Consider the following 16,570-nt stretch of genomic DNA (forward strand, 5'->3'; position numbering starts at 1 on the left):
TTCCTTCTTCCACATTAATAATTTCTCTAGCCACATTTGTGTCATCTAAATTGAACTCTGATTCCATGCTGTGACTTCACGGTTTACACTTTTGCACTGCCATACAGCCCAGCACGAGAAGATTAAAAACTCCTAGAAGCTAAACACCAAAAATGCTACTTTAGATCCTGATAATTCAGAGGTTTTGGGATTTCATACAATGTTAGTCTCTGCTCTGTTAATAAAACAAATCAACAGGTTGAGTGAGAGACTGCTCACAAAGTACCTACACCATTTGCATTTTAAAAAGGGGCCTTTTTCTTCTAATCTAGAGATCACTTCACCAGTCCAATAGGGGGCAAAAGTTGGAATCTTAGGCATTTTACTTTAGAGCCCCTTTGAGAACAAACTGTGAGAAAAAGGAGGGGATATAGTTGACAGTTTAAAGAGATTTTTTCCAGTTTCAAATTATCAGACAGACAGCTATCACTGAATACCTCCTCTCTAACTCTGAGGGGAATTTTTCCATTATTTTTCCACTCCTTGTTAAAGGCCTTTGAGAATTACTATCCAAAACGTCTCTTAGTCTATAAGGTGCCACAGGATTCTTTGCTGCTTTTATCAAAACCATTTTGTTCTTAGCACCCATAAGACCTACTGAATACTTAAGAATCACCATTACCACTATTCATAACATTGAGAGTTCATAACATTTTTCTCTTTATCATCCATTAATATTATTCTATGAGCAGAAAGTGATCACCACTGACCTTCATCACAGAAAAAATATGCAAATAGCTTGAGTAGGAGGCTCACAAATCATTTTAACACATTTCTTTCTTGGAAGTAAAAATGATAAATGCTAATAATCAATTGTCAGTGCAAAAATGTGTTGTAGGTAGTTTTCTAATTACCCCATATTTAGCTTAAATCAGTAATCATATACTTTGAAACAAGAAGGCACTTTTCTAAAGCTATCTGAAAGCATAAAACCACAAACCAGTATAACCAAAGTCAGGAAACCCATTGTACTCTATCTTTGCTCTCAATCCATCTGCAGTGGAAAGAACAAAGCTTTGAAGATAAAAAGCCCAACACTTTCCGTTGCCATTTGAAAGGGTGAAGCAGCCATTCTGAAAGCATCTGGGTTTTGAGGGTTACTGCTAGAGTGGTGTCATTGCCCATTGCCTCTTTTCCAGACTGCTTGGTAGACCTCACTGAAATCCAAAATTTTGTTTCTGAACATTTGTCTCTGAGTGGAGAAGCAGGAAAGGCAACATTTCTATGGTTTCCTATCATAGGCACCTCAGGTAAAGTCAGATCGTCTGGATCATGTGTATTCCTTACCTATTAAAAGTGCCAAATGGGAGAAACATTTATATGAAACCAGAAATGATGAACTTTTCAAAACCATGATGACTTAGGTACATTCTTCCACTAAGAAAGGTCACTCAGCCATTTTCATTAATAATTGAAGATTCATTACATCAGTACCGCTTCCTCTCTCCTTAGGTAATTTGTACCTGGAATGTTTCACTTGTTGTCCAAGTAAATTAGTTTTTAAAAGGGTTAAAAATCCAAAGACTAAAACTGGAGAAGATTTTCTACAACCATCTAACTGTGTGTCTGTTAAAGTGCCTGTTCTTTCTGCTGCAAATCAGCCAATGCCACCATTTGATAAAAAGGAGTTTTGTGCTCGCCAAAAAATAGTATTTAAAATACACAGGTGGAAAAAATATATAAATATAAATATATAAAACAGTTACAATCAAGTACAACTAAGTCCACAAGAGCTATTTAATTATAAATAACCAACGAATGCAAACAGAATAACCTTAGAAAGGGGGGCTGATTTGCTGGATGGTCTCAGTGTCCACACACAGTTTTTTGTTTTTAACAATGAAATACAAAAACGTGTAAGAGGAGGCTGTGATGAGCCAACCAAAGCCAGAGTACTGACAAAGCTAAACTCCAGTCCTAGATCCTGGCTTCACATTTCTCCTTTTTCCAGAGACCCGAGTTCAGGATGGAGTGTCCATTGTGATTAAATAGCTTTTTGTATTTTGTTTCCTTGGGTTAAGGCAAATTGAAGCCTTCCAGTGAAAGGTTAAAAGCGGGTTTCGAGGCAGCACCTCGGCTCCAGGCGGATGAGAGCTGGTACGATCAGTTCCCGCACTCCGAGAGACTGCGGCCCCCGCCATGGGGCAGCGGGCCCGGGCCCGGCCCCTGCAGCGCGCTGGAGCCCCGCGCTCCTCCGCCGGCCCGTGGGAGCCGGGCTGAGCGCGGGGCCCGGGATCCGGGTCCGAGCCGTGTCCAGAGCCGGGCTGGAGCCCCGGGGGGAAGGGAGCCGAGCCCGCACCGAGCCCCCCGGGGGGGTGGAAGGGAGCCGAACCCGCACCGAGCCCCCCCGGGGGGGAGGGAGCCCGCATGGAGCCCCCGGGGGGAAGGGAGCCGAGCCCCCATCAAGCCCCCCGGGGGGGGGAGGGAGCCGAGCCCGCACCGAGCCCCCCGGGGGGGGGGAGGGAGCCCGCATGGAGCCCCCCGGGGGGGAGGGAGCCGAGCCCGCACCGAGCCCCCCGGCGGGGGAGGGAGCCCGCACCGAGCCCCCGGCGGGGGAGGGAGCCCGCATGGAGCCCCCGGGGGGGGGGAGGGGGCCGGGCACAGGTCCCACCCACCCGCGGGCTCCAGCCCGCCGCGGCAGGTAGGGCTGCCCGGGGCGGGGTGGGGCTGCCCGGGGGTCTCTCCCCGGGAAGGATCCGGACCCGGCTCAACAGGCGGCGGCGTTGGGGCTCGCAGAGCTGGGGGCGCCGAGCCCCGGGGGTCGGGATCGGGCGCGCACTAGCGGCTCTCACTCACCGGGGGGGCTGCTGCTGGGGGCCCGGCCGCATGCTGCCTCCCGCCGCTCCGGCTGCGCGACTGCCCGCCCGCCCGGCGGCTCCGGCTCCGGCTCCGGCTCCCGCTCCCGCTCCGCCGCCCGTGCCCGCGCGCCGCCGACAGCCCGCCCGCCAGCGCCGGGGCGAGCCGCGCGTGCCCGAGACCAGGCTGCGCTGCGCTCCGCTCCGCTCCACAGCGGCGCTGCGAGAGGCGGCCCCGCGCCCGCGCCTCTGCCGCCCCCTGTCCCCTCACCGCCCAGCCCCTCACCCCGCTCCCCCCTCACCCCACCCCCTTCTCCCCGTGCCCAGCCCCCTGCTCACCCCCCTGCCCCGGCCCCCTCACCCCACTACCCCCTTCCCAGCCCCCCTCACCCCGCTCCCCCCCTCACCCCACCCTCCTTCCCTCCGTGCCTAGCCCCCCTCAGCCCCCTGCCCCGGCCCCCTCACCCCACTACCCCCTTCCCAGCCCCCCTCACCCCGCTCCCCCCCTCACCCCACCCCCTTCTCCCCGTGCCCAGCCCCCTGCTCACCCCCCTGCCCCGGCCCCCTCACCCCACTACCCCCTTCCCAGCCCCCCTCACCCCGCTCCCCCCCTCACCCCACTCTCCTTCCCTCCCTGCCTACTCTCCCCTCACCCCTCTGCCTCTGCTGCCACCCCTCCCTCTCCCCCTTCCCTCCCTGTCTAGCCCCCCCAACCCCACTACCCCCAATTCTGCTGCCCCCCTCACCGCCCAGCCCCTCACCCCGCTCCCCCCTCACCCCACCCCTCTTCCCTCCATGCCTAGCCCACCCTTACCCCACTGCCCCAGACCCCTCACCTCACCCCCTTACCTCCCTGCCTAGCCCCCCCTCACCCCACTACCCCCTGCTTCCGCTGCCCCCCCTCACTGCCCACCCCCCTTCCCTCCGTGCCTAGTCCCCCCTAACCCCACTGCTCTGGCCCCCTCATCTCACCTCACCCCCCTTCCCTCCCTGTCTAGCCCCCCCTCATCCCACTACCCCCTGCTTCTGCTGCCCCCCTCACCGCCCAGCCCCTCACCCCGCTCCCCCCTCACCCCACCCCCCTTCCCTCCGTGCCTAGCCCCCCATCACCCCGCTGCCCCGGCCCCCTCATCTCACCCCGCTTCCCTCCCTGCCTAGCCCCCCCTCACCCCACTGCCCTCTGCCTCTGCTGCCCCCCCTCCCTCACCGCCCAGCCCCTCACCCCGCTCCTCCTCCCTCACCCAAACCCCCTTCCCTCCATGCTTAGCCCCCCATCACACCACTGCCCCCCTTCCCTCACCGCCCAGCCCCTCACCCTGCTCCTCCTCCCTCCCTCATCCCCCTTCCCTCCCTGCCTAGCCCCCCCTCACCTCACCCCCCTTCCCTCCCTGCCTAGCCCCCCCTCACCCCACTGCCCCCTGCCTCTGCTGCCCCCCTTCCTCACCACCCAGTCCCTCACCCCGCTCCTCCTCCCTCACCCCACCCCCTTCCCTCCGTGCCTAGCCCCCCTCACCCCACTGCCCCACCCTTCGCCCACCTCAGTCACTCCTCCACCTAGTCCCTCCCCTCCCCTCCCCCTGCCCCCTCAGCACCTAGCCTTCTGGCCTCCCCTGCCCCTTCCCCTTCAGGGCTCAGCCTCCAGCTTCCCTCGCCCAGCCTCCTGCTGCCCCGTCCTTGCCTTGGTCCCCCTCAGTGCCTAGGCCCCTATTCCCTCCTCCCCTCAGCACTGCTCCCCGCTCAGTGTCCAGCTCCCCACAGCATCCTTGCCCCACCCACATTGGGCTGGGAGCCTGGGCTCAGCTGCTCCTTGCCCTCCCCAGGTGTCCCCAGCCTGCCTCATGGAGCCTGCCCTGGGTGATCTCACTGGCAGGGAAGAGTGAAACGATTGCTTGCTCTGGTGCTTTGGGTTCACAGGGATGTGTGAGCAGCCCCCACACTAATCTCAGCTGCAGATCTCCCCTCCCCCTGTGCTCCACAGTTGTTTCAGGTGGTGCTCATAGCCTGCAGGACACCCCCACCCCCGCAGTGGAGGCAGGTGATGTCTGACAGGAAGCAAACAAACCTGCTATCCCTCTTTTGTGAGGGGCGCTCCTCCTGAACTCGTGTGCACCACATTGCATCAACCTGGCACCCAGTGCACCTCACATATTCCTGGGGCTGTTCAAAATCATTAATAAAAATCGCAACATTGTGCATTTTCAACCATGTTTTGAATCCAGGTACCTCTTAATGGTGTTATATTAGTTTATGCTTGTTGGGGCAGGCATGGCCTTAGGCCATGATTTGCCAGGCATTTACTAAAGATCCATATCTGAGCCACCTTTGGAGAGAAAGATGGAGACAAAAAGAAGAAACAAGAGACAGATGGAGACAGGCAAAAGCAGCAAAATTAAGGAGCTGCTGGAGACCAAAAAGGAGCAATAACCAGGATCATCCAAACCATTCTCCCTGCCATTTGTAAAATAAAAATCCAATAAAATAAACAATATTCACCTTCCTCATCTTTTTTCTCCTGAACATATTTAAATCCCTTGTAGATTTGTTCTCATAGTTCCTATCTCTCGCTTTCTTTTGTTCCTCCATTCCTCTGTTGGATTTATTCCTTGTGTTCTTTCAGGCACTGCTCTTCTTCCTACATTCAAATCTTTCTGTCCTCATTCCCCTACTAAAGTCAGCCCACGTCTTCCTTTGCCAGGCTCACCAGATCAGAACTCACTTTTTTCCTCCCTTGCAGCTCCCCTCCAGTTTAGAGTCTTCCTTGGCCCTCATCCCAGCTCAGTCCTCCCCAGCTTCCAGAACTCCTGTCTTATTGCTACAAGCTTTGCCATGTCATTCATCCAGCATGATTGAGGGGTACATCCACATAGCTTGCTGGTAAGTGCAAGTGGCTTTGAAGCTCCTCCAGTGCTAAGGGGTAGGATAGGCAGGGATGGGGAAAATAGGAGGCAGGTGAGGATTGAAGTGGGTTTGGAGTTAGTGAGAAGTTTATGGAGAAGAGCAGATAAGGTTGAACGAGGGCCTCAGCAGGGATTGGACCACCTTTCATAGCTCAACAACCCTTGAGAAAGAACAAAAGCGCACCAGGGGGACAGGTGTGTAGCAGAAAGGTGGTGATATGTTACACAGCCACACTGGGCCAATACAAGCACTGTTCATCTGTGAGAGACTCATAATCCTGCCTCTGTGGAGGTTTGTGATGCTCCATTATCTAATGTTTGTAAAGCACTCCCAGATCCTTGCCTCAAACAATACAGAAGTACAGAGTTATTGTTCCTATCCTCTTTTCTCTCTCATCCCACCTAGTTACATCATTCCACTCCTTCATTCATCCCCAATCACTGCTCTCTTCCCTGGATTCTTATCACCCCCAACTTTGCTGAAAAAGTAACATTTGGGTGGGTTCAGCCCAATCTCAGCAGGGAAGGGCAGAGATTCCTCAGTAGACCATGGGGATGCTACATATGCCTTGCAATGGCAGCCACAGCAGCAATCAGATAATTAATCAGATTGTGGCAACTGCATGTCACCTTTCCATCAAAGACGGAATGGTGCATATCTTGTAAAGAGATACTTTGGGTGGGGTGGAAGGGGATGGTTCAGAGAAGCCAAGGAGACAATGACCCCATTAGAATGAGCCTTCTGTCTCGGGAAATGAGGGTTCTCCTCCTTCATTCAAGCTGGGAACAGCAGAGTTCTTGCAATGCCTTTGTTCCCCTTCCCCACACCTCACAGGAAGGGAAAGGGAGTGATTTTCTGTTAATCCCAGAATTTATTTTAATTTGTTTTTTAGCAAGTAGTGCACTTCATCTACATATTATCTACAATGTAAATCCTACTCATTTTGTCATTGATCCATAACATGGAACCATCACAACACTAATATGAATAAATTAATACCAGAAGAGTTTTAATGCATGCTCAGTAGTCAGCTTTTACATATTAATGGTTTCATAAAGAAATGGCTTTAGGGAACTGGCTTGAATCCGGCCCAGGTCAGAAAGTGAGCATGAGGCTGCATCCCTGGCCATTTTGACTAATAGCCATTGATGGACCTATCCTTCATAAAGTGATCTAGTTCTTTTTTGAACCCTGTTATAGTTTTGGCCTTCACAACAAATTCCTCTGGCAACAAATTCCACTGGTTGACTGCACATTGTGTGAAGACGTTCTTCCTTTTGTTTGTTTTAAACCTGCTTCCTGAGGCCACACATAACTGTGGATAGCTGGGGGGCACATTTGAAAGGTTCTGGGGGAGGGGGGTTCATGACCACCACCCTATTGCCTCTGCCTCATCTCAGTGGTCTGCGAAGCAGGCAACAGAAAGAGCTGGAACTCCAGCAGCAGAGAAGGAGAAGCATCCCCATGGTCAGCTGGCCATCCTGCTGCTTCCTCACTCCCTGCACTGCAAAGACATAATAAGGTGGGTGCCACCACATGGAGGAAACGCTGCCTCCTCACTGCTGGTCGTCCTGGCAAGAGACGACCCAAGAAATCGGGGGTGGGGGAGGAGCGTAACCCTGCATGCCTCACACACACATTGTCTCTGCCCGTTGCCTATTTAATTGGGTGACGCTTGGTCAGGGCTGGGCAAACTACGGCCCGCGGGGCAGATCCAGCCCACCAGCCATTTTAATCCAGCGCGGTGTCTGGGGCTTGCCCCACTACAGCCGGACAGCAGGTCGGGGACTGCTCCACCTGACTCCCCGAAGCAGCAGCATGTCCTCCCTCTGGCTCCTATGTGTAGGGACAGCCAGGGGGTTCCGGTCTGCATGCTGCCCCACCCCAAGTGCCACCCCTGCACCTCCCACTGGCTAGGAACTGTGTGAATAAGGGATGGCACCTGCGTAGGGGCAGTGTGCAGAGCCTCCTGGCCATGCCTCCACATAGGAGCCGGAGAAGGGGCATGCTGCTGCTTCTGGGAGCCGCCTGAGGCAAGCACCGCTTGGAGCCTGCACCCCTGAGCCTCCCTCTGTGCCCGAACCCCCTGCCCCAGCCCTGATCCACCTCCTGTCCTCCAACCCCTCGATCCCAGCTCAGAGCACTCTCCTGCACCCCAAACCACTCATCCCCAGCTGGAGCCTGCACCCCTTCCCACACCCCAACCCCCTGGCCTGCCCTAGCCCTCTCCTGCCCTCTGAACCCCCCAGTGCCATCCCAGAGCCTGCACCCCCAGCTGGAGCCCTCACTCCACCACACTTCACAATCCCAGCGCCCCCTCCCACACCCTGAACTTATTTCTTGGCCCATCCTGGAGCCCCCACCCCATCCAGAGCCCTCACCTGCTCCCACACCCCAACCCCAATTTTGTGAGCGTTCATGGCCCGCCATACCATTTCTATTCCCAGATGTGGCCCTCGGTCCAAAAAGTTTGTCCACCTCTGTGCAGTTACATTCAATCTGTAAACCCTATGACTTGAAGCCACAGAAAGAAGGGAGCTCACTATTGACACCTATTGGTGAGGGGGGAGAAGTGCAGCCCAGAGCTGTGTAAAAGCTGCAGACGGACGGGCTTTGTAGCGGAGGGAGCTCTGCGCAGGATCTGTGGGAGAGCCGGGGGCACTGACTGAATGGTCCAGGCTTTGTTTGCTTTCTCTTATGTAACCATCTGGGGCATTTTGGTTAAATGCAATTAAGTTTCGAGCTTGGGGGCAACAAAATGCTATTGACCATGTTGGAAGCTGAAGGCAGAAGACAGTTACCAAATGAGCCTGTGGTCACTCAGTCAGGCATAGCTAGATACAGTCTCCTGGATTGGGCTACAGTGAAGGGAAAAGAGAATGTTGTTTTCCGATGAGGGCCTCTGCCTGGTTGTCAGGACTCTGTTAAGGGGCCTAGATACCAGTGGCTTCTCTTGGAAGAGCAGAGGTGGTTTTGAGACAATGGACAGCACAGAGCAGAGGAAGCTTGGGTTGAAGCTGAAGAGAGGAGCAGCAGCAGCAGCCACCTACTTAAGGGAGTCAGGTGTGGTCTCCCTATCCAGCAATTAAAGCTGAAATCACCTGGGCTGTGGCAGGTGGGAGAGCCCCTGGAGGAGACCAGGCAGCACTGTCCTTGCAGAATCTTTGTACTCCACCAACTCAGGACAGCAAACTGAGTGGGGAGCCCAGCTAGGAAGGAGGAAAGTGGCTCAAACACAGCTGCCACTCACTCCCAGGGGAGAGCAGAGATTGGGACTGTGGATGCTGGTTTTTCTGTGTTTTCCCTTGTCTCCCTCCCTCTTTGTTTTAAATTCTTGGACTTGCTGCTCGCGAGTGGGAAAGTATTGCCCGCCTAGGGTAGTGTAAATAGTTTCCCAGGTTTCTGGGTGTGGTCTTGAACCACTGTTAAATCTTCAAACATTGAACCTGTCTGTTTTTGCTGCTGACAGCACCTGGAGGAAGGATTACAAGTACAGGGATGCCTCGCTGAGAGCATTATCCGCACAGGACTCAGACACATTTTCATCCTTGGGTTGGAGGCACAGTCTGAAGACAGTCTCGAACTGTGTTTTATTGAAGCAGGTATTTGCCTGGTCTCATCTAGATGGGATTCAGCCACAGATGCTAGGATTGGATGACAGCGGATAGATCGCTTCACATGACTATCACCCTGGTCTGTTCATTTCCAGCACCTGGCATTGGCTACAGTTGGAAGACTCAGCATGGCTGTTCTTATGCACTGTGTCGTTTGAACATTGGTCTGCTAAACCCAGGGTTGTGAGTTCAATCCTTGAGGGGGCCATTTAGGGATTGATCCTGCTCTGAGCAGGGAGTGGGACTAGATGACCTCCTGAGGTCCCTTCCAACCCTGATAGTCTATGATTCACCAAATATAATTAAAACTAATCAGCCCCTGTTTCCCTTACCACCCTCTGTCTGTCTTAGGGCCTTATTGAAATTGACTAAAGGCCCCTCCCCCAACCTTTGGGGTGGAGCCACTGGACCTGGGACTCAGCTGAAGAGGGGAGACAACTAAGGAATAACAGGGCTGGGAGTGAAGGTCACAAGTTCAAAACTAGGGATCCAGAGAGGGACACCAAGCAGAGGACCCCGGACAGCGCCCACTGCTCCTCACAGCTGTCCAGGGAGCCAGCGGACGCCGCCCAGAAGAACTCTGCTCAGATGCATGAGACAAGGGAGGAATGGAAATAGCCCCACAGTCACAGAGCACCTCCCCTTTCTGGGTTATATTGCACCAATTGGGCCAGGGACAGGAAGAGATTGACTTCATGGGGCCAGGGATGGGATATGTATAGATAAACAGGTGTGGGGAAAAGTGCAGCCAGAACCTCAACAGGAGGTTCTCGAGGAGCCTGAAGAGGGGCTGCAACCTGGTGCATTCCAAATAGGCATGTGCCAGGGTCTCCCTCATGCCACAAAATGGACAGGCAGTGGGGAGGGGGTGAACCGTGCCAGGTACACGCCCATGCTCAAGGCTCCATGAAGGAGCTGCCAACCAATCTCCAGCAGGCCATGGGACCAGGGTGGAGTACAGGCTGGCCAACTGGAATTCCTCGCCTTCTGCAGGTGGTAGTAGGTCCTGTCCCTTGGTATTGGGGCGGGACACGAGGGTGAGGAAGTGAAATGTGTGGAGCACGAGTGTGTAAAGTTGTTCTCTTGGTGTGGTTCGGAAGTGGCTTGGATTGTGGAAGGGAGGGGGCCTGCAGGGCTCACAGGACAGGGATCTGATGAAAATGTCTGGAGGGCCTGGCAGGGGGGAGCACCCTCTCTCAGGACCCGCTCAAGGAAAACCCAAGAGGTGGGCGATAAAGCTGCCCCCACCTCTAGTGTACCCTCAGGGGGTCTGAAGGGTGGAGAGCCCCATGCACTGACTGAGCACTCAGGGATCCTGCCAGTCGTAGTCCAGGAGGTCTCCGATTCTGGTGGTTTCTGGTGGTGGTTGTCTTAGGGACTGTGTCTTACCATGTGTCTGTGCAATGCTTAACACCATGGGGCCCTGCAGGGCAGGATTAATCTTTTCTGGGCCCAGCGCCAAACAGATTTGTGGGCCCTCATGGACACAATGGAGCCTGGCACGGGGAGGTCAGTCCCCAGAGCGAGGGGTCAGCGGGGGCAATGGGGCATGACAAGGGTGGCCCTGCTCCGCCCAGCACGAGGGCACTATTTACAAAGCAGCACTTGCCAGACGCACAGTGGCCTGCCTGGCCCTGTGCTGCCAGTGTGTCACTTCTCCTCGGGGGCAGGCCCATGCTGCACCATACAGCCAGCCCCCGCCCCGCCCAACACTCCCTGACTTCCTATAGCCAGAGCCCCCCCAACCCACTATTCCCAGTGCCTCCCCTCACCCCACAAATGCACTGCGCATTGCACAACACCACCCCTGCCCAGCCTCCCCTGCCCAGCCCCCCCACCACAACTGCCCAGCACCCCCACAAAACCCCCACTCTCTAGTGCCCAACACACATTTTCCCCACTCCCTCACAGTGCACACACCCCAGAGACCCACTCTCCCGTGCCCTGCCTCTTGACTGCACTCACCTGCTCTTCTGGGAGGTGACTGTGCATGCTGGAATGAGACAGCAGCGCAGCCAGGGCTGGTCCCGGGGTGGGGAATCGCTCCGGCCCTTCAGGAGTGATGTGATCAGCCAGGGCCTGCCCTGGCTGGGCTCCTCAAGATGCACTTGCCTGGAGGGGCCCAGCTAAGCTCCTCACACTGTTCTTCCACCCCCGCCTGGCTGAAACTGGCCAGGCTTCTGCACCAGTCCCAGGCAGCTCAGCTTTGGGGAGACAGATGTGGCCCCACAGGTGATGGGATGCAGAGACCACCTGGAGCTGGAAGTGCACTGGGCCTGGCCAGGGGGCAGAGAGGAACAGGAGGGTGGGGCCAGGGGGTGGAGAGAAGGCCTCAGCCAGTCGGCGAGCAGCCTGAGAGGACCAAGTGGTGGGCAGGGGGAGCCAGTGGGGTCTCAGGGCACAGTGCAAGCAGAGCAGGCCAGGGGCCCTGTAGAGAGGTGGTGTGGCTCCCCTCCTCCCCAGGGCGGGTTGAGCCCCGTCAATCACCCCCCAGGGCGGAACCACTGGGAGGAAGTCCTGCCCCTCAAAGGGTCAGGCGGCGACCCGGAAGGATAAAAGCCGGGCCCCAGCCCTCAGTCAGGGCTCGGCTGCTGGCAGGAGCAGATGTGCCCGCTGACCCTCATCACCGGGAAGCTGCCGGAGCCGCCCTGTCCCCACTACGGCCCTGAGGAGCCCCCAGACCAGACCTGGCCCGCCGTCCCGGAGGTATTCCCGGACCTACCGCCCTGCCCTGACTGGGAGGAGCCCATGGTGCTGGACGCCCCAGCGGACCAGGTAGGAACCGGGGGGAGGCTGGAAGTAGCCCGGGGGCAGCTGACTACAGTCAGGCTGCAGAAGGCCCTGCGCCTGTGTCAGTGTGTTTCGGTCAGGACCGCCCCCCCACTGACTGCCACTAGCGGCGCCATCCGCTCCTAGGGCCCCGGGCTGGAACGCAGAGGAGTGGGTGGGCCTGCGTTTCCCCTGCCATCCATAATCGGGTGGCAGGCTCCCCCTCTTCCCAGCCTAGTGTCAAGAGGTCTGCCCTGCTCCAAAGGCCAGAGCTAACTGTAACTGTGTTTGGTGCCCTGCCTGACCCAAGGGCTGGGCCCCTATTGATTTTGCCGCTGCTCTGCCCTCCCCTAAAGGGCCAGAGCTGAGAAACTACTGCTGCATTTGTTGGTGCTTGCCCGATCCAAGGGCTGGGCCCCTATTATTTCACTATGTCGCTGTTCGGTCCCACACACAGGGCCCGAACCGCCGGAGCGGACTGCGGTCCCGAGGGCAGAGGCCCTCGGACAACGAGACGAGGCCGGTGTGGCTCCCCTCCTCCCCAGGGTGGGTTGTGCCCTGGCACCCCCTCGTCCACAGGCCCTTATGAGTATGGCCTGGCTCCACGGTGCCACTGGTGCCATTGTAAACCCGGCACTGGGGCCCTGATCTCGGCTGGAGCTTCAAGGCACCATTCCACTATAAATAATATTTAATTGAGAACCTTCCTTTATTCACACAGGTCCAAAGTTGCAGACTGGGAAATGTAATAGTCTCCTTATAAAAACTCTCAAGCTTGCCTTTTTCAATCTCATTATCTTGCCTGTTAGAGTTCAGAGTCTTTCCACCATTCCTCCCCACCCTTCTTAGGTCTCTGAGGATCTCCAGGTTCTTGCTGATTTTGTTAGCATGGCCTCTATGCCCAGCAAATGAGAACTAGCCAGGACTTCTTCTGGAGCCCTTCAACGTTGGTCCTCTCCAGGTTGGGCACCAGGGTTCCATACTGAACACCCTCAACCCCCACTCACCTCTGTAGTACTCAGCTGACAGACCACTGCAATCTGGAGAAGAGACTGAGATCTGAAATCAAACTCAAGGCTTTGTTGCGGGAGAATCGTTGGCCTGGACCAGTGATGGGGATTTTGATACTTGCCTTGGGGAAGGAAGGTGTCTTTTCCACAGGTCAATATAACTCACTGTCAAGAAACTTTTTTCCTGATATTCTGCCCAAATTCCTGTACCCAGTTAACTTTAACTTTGCCATAAAATTTACCTTTAGGGCTGAAAGATCCCCTGCTTGGTCTCAAGCTGAGAGAGTGAATCTTTTCTATCAACTATTATTTTAGCCCAATTTGGCTTGTTCTATTTGTGTCTTTATTACCAGAACGTGTTTTAAAACATTAAAAAAAGCAGGTATGAAAAGTTGATATGGTAGAGACTTTTATGCTCAAATATCTTAGACATAATGTTGTTTTAAAACTTCAAACTTGGCTTGTACGTACGGGATGAGGAATGCTGCTATCATATTCTATCTACTATGTACAAGTGTGGATTTTTGATTAAGTGCTTTTCCTGATAAGCATTTAGAAGGGAAAGGGAGTGACATACCTTAGTCTTACAGCAAATTTATGGACCTTGTTAAAGGGTTTGGTACTTTTTAGACCGAGGGTACTCTCAACACCTTCTTCCTGCAACAAAAATACTCCTGAAAGTTTCAAATTGTGACCCCATGTAGCAGATGCCGTAATACAAAATACTGCATACCAGTGCAAGAAAAATATCTTAAAATGCAATTCTGATCTCAAAAAATTATTCTGTAAAAATAGCAGCTGTTCATTCAAATAGCTCTGGTCCCTGCCTCTGTCAGAGTGATAGCTACCCCCTTTAGTAACAGAAAAATGATTAGGAGTACTTGTGGCACCTTAGAGACTAACAAATGTATTTCAGCATGAGCTTTCGTGAGCTACAGCTCACTTCTTCGAATGCACAGAATGGAACACACAGGAGATATTTGTACATACAGAGAACATGATAAGGTGGAAGTATGCATACCAACAGGAAGAGTCTAATCAATTGAGATGAGCTATCATCAGCAGGAGGAAAAAAAAACCTTTTGAAGTGATAATTAAGATAACCCATAGAAGGTGGGAGGAGAACTTAACATAGGGAAATAGATTCAATTAGTGTAATGACCCAACCATTCCCAGTCTCTGTTTAAGCCTAAATTAATTGTTTCTAATTTCCAGAAGCCACCTCCTACAGGACAGGCCCAACAAAGAAAATAACAGAATGCCACTAGCTATCACCTACAGCCCCCAACTAAACCTCTCCAGCGCATCATCAAAGATCTACAACCTATTCTTAAAGATGATCCCTCACTCTCACAGATCTTGGGAGACAGGCCAGTCCTCGCTTATAGACAGCCCCCCAACCTGAAGCAAATACTCACCAGCAACTGCACACCATACAACATAAACACTAACCCAGGAACCTATCCTTGCAACAAAGCCCGATGCCAGCTCTGTCCACATATCTATTCAAGTGACACCATCATAGGACCTAATCTCATCACCCACGCCATCAGGGGCTCGTTCACCTGCACATCTACCAACGTGATATATTCCATCATGTGCCAGCAATGCCCCTCTGCCATGTACATTGGCCAAACCGGACAGTCTCTACGCAAAAGAATAAATGGACACAAATCTGACATCAGGAATCATAACATTCAAAAACCAGTGAGAGAACACTTCAAGTCTGTCACTGAGTGGTTAGAGAGGTTGAAGGTGGCAATTTTGCAACAAAAAAACTTCAAAAACAGACTTCAAAGAGAGGCTGCTGAACTCAAATTAATGTGCAAATTAGATACAATTAACTCAGGCTTAAACAGAGGCTGGGAATGGTTGGGTCATTACACTAATTGAATCTATGTCTCTATGTTAAGTTCTCCTCACACCTTCTATGGGTCATCTTAATTATCACTTCAAAAGGTTTTTTTTTCCTCCTGCTGATGATAGCTCATCTCAACTGATTAGACTCTCCCTGTTGGTATGCATACTTCCACCTTATCATGTTCTCTGTATGTATAAATATCTTCTGTCTGTGTGTTCCATTCTATGCATCCGAAGAAGTGAGCTGTAGCTCACGAAAGCTCATGCTGAAATAAATGTGTTAGTCTCTAAGGTGCCACAAGTACTCCTGTTCTTTTTGCGGATACAGACTAACATGGCTGCTACTCTGAAACCAGAAAAATTATTTTTTTGCTTTGTATTCTTTTTAGCATTACAGAACACATTCTGTCCTTTCTCGTGCCCCTGAGTTCCGACTGCAGGGCCCAGTTCTTCCTCACTGCACATGTACAAATTTCTAATTATCTTCTTCAGTGGGTTGCACAAGTGTCATTGAGGTGTGGGGTGGTCCTGCAGCAGCTTTCCTGCTGAGGATGACAAGCAAACAGGAAAGATCCGAGACAGAGTTTCAGGTCCCAAGATGAGTTTAGAAGGCTGCTACTTACAAAAACATACATTTATTAATTTAATTAATTAATTTGTAAACTGAGTAAATTTGAGCCTGAGGTTGCGAGAACACAATAAGCAGGGAGGTCCATTTTGACAGAGTCCCCTTTCAGAGCAGACCCACGCTGTAGTTAGATTTGTAAGCCTGAGAAAGTGAAAAAATTAATGTGTTGTGTTTGCGGCAGCTAATCCCAGACCTCTTGTATGTGAGTATTCTCTCTCCCTGCATGCAGCAAGGGCTGTGTCAATTCTTCCTGGGCCTATAATGGTCACAGGAGCCCTGCCCTCACCGCCAGTATAATCCACGTTTCTGTTCTGCAAAGAGAGTCAGTGTCTGAAGAAGCCAGGCAGAGGAATTTGGATATAGCAATCCTCTGCAGTGGGTCCATGGAGGAGAGTGGAGGGCCTGTCCAGTGGATATGTGAAAGTCTGGATCCCCAGGCCAAAACTCATGTCTAGGAGCCAGAGCTAGCCATGCATACTACAGCAGCCTTGAAACTATAGATGCTGTGCATGCCCTGCCACAGGCGTGGGAGAGGAAGGATTATGCCCCACTGTAACTAGCTATGTGGCTGTAGACAGCTTTCTGCAAAGACCAGAATTAATACAGATGCACAGCATGGCTAGGTACCCTCCCAGCTGCTGAGGAAAACCATAATGCCACCTATCCTGACCTTAGTACAATTAATATCTCTGTCTTAATGTTACACCAGCACAGGATAATGTCCTCCCTCTGGTCTGTGTGTAGAACTCCCATTATTCTCAGGGAGTGATTGTCTCCCCTGGGCAGAAGGCCAGTACAACGGCTCTGTATTATTTAATCCCTATGAGTCTGAGCAGGACATGGGGCTTTCACAGCCCCTCTGCACAGCGCTGAATTTCAGCTGGGGAAACTTCTGAGCATGGGAGCAGGGTGAGGCTATCCCCTGTTGAGTGTTTTTGCATTTAATGCAGCCTTTAC

The sequence above is a fragment of the Gopherus flavomarginatus genome, chromosome 7 (genome assembly GCF_025201925.1).
Source record: "Gopherus flavomarginatus isolate rGopFla2 chromosome 7, rGopFla2.mat.asm, whole genome shotgun sequence".
NCBI classification, from domain to species: Eukaryota; Metazoa; Chordata; order Testudines; family Testudinidae; genus Gopherus; species Gopherus flavomarginatus.